The sequence below is a fragment of the Parasteatoda tepidariorum genome, chromosome 3 (genome assembly GCF_043381705.1).
Source record: "Parasteatoda tepidariorum isolate YZ-2023 chromosome 3, CAS_Ptep_4.0, whole genome shotgun sequence".
Lineage (NCBI taxonomy): Eukaryota > Metazoa > Arthropoda > Arachnida > Araneae > Theridiidae > Parasteatoda > Parasteatoda tepidariorum.
In genome coordinates this window covers 86,555,402-86,557,317 of record NC_092206.1, presented here as the reverse complement: position 1 = coordinate 86,557,317, position 1,916 = coordinate 86,555,402, and positions in this window count along the sequence as shown.

The following is a 1,916-nucleotide window of genomic DNA, read 5'->3' as shown; positions in this document are numbered from 1 at the left end:
TTGATTGAACTACTAAAAATGGTACAACTTATCCTGACATGCCCTTAACAAATCAGATGCGAGATAAAGAATTTTTACTTTTGTTTTACTGTAGAAGAAAATAGCCAGCAAGAAACAATATTTCTTATTCTTTCAATACTCTAAATGCGAATCGAAAGAAGTATATTTGCTACGATTTTTAGATATCATTATAATTAATTCTTATAATTTGTTATTTGATCATTCAATTATTTTTTTTCCTCATTTAAATCGATTTAAGAAAGCAAGCAAAAACAAGGGTGTGCAACGTCGTTTTAAGATTTGGCGATATTGATATACGTTCGGGTTTAGAACATGGCATCTATTTAATTTACACTTAGATGCAAACAGGCTCTATCCATAGGGATAATGTTTGTTTTTTTAACTTAACAGAGTATTATGTCCCTTAAAAAAATATGAAAAAATATAATATTTTTGATTAGTTTTTAGAAAATTTTATACAATGACAAAACTAAATAATATGAAAAAGATATTGATGAAAGCTTGCTACTTGAAGAGCATAACATTTTCAGTATAATATTTTCTGAATAATATAATGTTTAGCTTAACATTTTCAGAATTCACCATGTAGCATGCTTCGAAAAAAAAAAACCGACCAATAATATTGTTATAAAGTAACGTAATTTGATTGATTAAAATTTTAAAAAATAAATTATTTACTAAACTATACTTATTATAATTATTTTAGTTTTTATACAAAAAAAGATAATTCTTTAAACATGCATCGCTGAATTGTTTCATTTTTTATGCATTCTTTAATTCGTACGTTGCACTAAAAATAACAATTTGTTAATAAAGTACCGGAAAATTATTATTTGTTATAATTTGATGAAAAAAATTAATTATCCACGATTCTTCTTCGCAAGTTTCTCAGAATTGTTAGTTTACCTAGATATGTTGAGATTTGGCTACTTATAATGATAATAATGATTTTAATGATAATGATTTTAATAATAATGATTAATTATAACAATAAAGATTTTAATAATAATAATAATATTCATGATAATGATAGTTGTAATATTAATAATAATGATAATTTTAATAATGATAAGAAGGATAATTTTAGTAAAGATAATAATGATAATTTTAATAATGATGATTTTAAAATGGGTTACTTATCCTAATAATAATGATATGAAATGAAATCTTAATATTAACCATGAGCAGAATAATCTTAAATCATAATTTATGTTCAAACTTGGAATAGCTGAATACAAAATAATTTTATATAACTTTTTACATACAAAAAATATCTTTCTTATGAATAACAAGGCTTGAAATATTCCCCAATATCATATATTTATGTTGATGCTACATGGAAATTAGTAATAGTAAAGAAAAGATAAAACGTTGCAATCGAAAAAGGCTCTTCCTAATGTGCTGTTTTTTTTCTTCTCACAAGACGCGTTCACGACATTTCACAAGCAACTAAATAATAAAATGCATAATTGTGTGAATATCCGCAAGCGTAGCGACTTGTCTTCATGTCTTTAATGCGAAAGTCGACAACTTTTTTATACCGGAAATCGAGAGTGAAAGAGTTTTTTGGTTTTTATTAGTTTAACCTGTTTCACACAAAGGTTGCCCAAAATGCCTTCATCTCCCACATTTTACTCTTTTAATTTTTAGGGCACTATTTTTTCTGTTCTTACGGTGATCCTAAAAAAGTCTTATGCATCTTTAACTTGCTACGGAGCATAACACTTGCCAACATTCTGAATAGAAATCTGAACATTTTATTACGATTGAATAAAGTATAGTGAGCTATTGTATTGTATTTTTTTACAAGTTGTAGTCCTAAAAGAACTTGAATATATGATTCAATGATAGGATAATTAAATAAAAAAGTGTTGTAGTATGTTGAATTTGTTTTT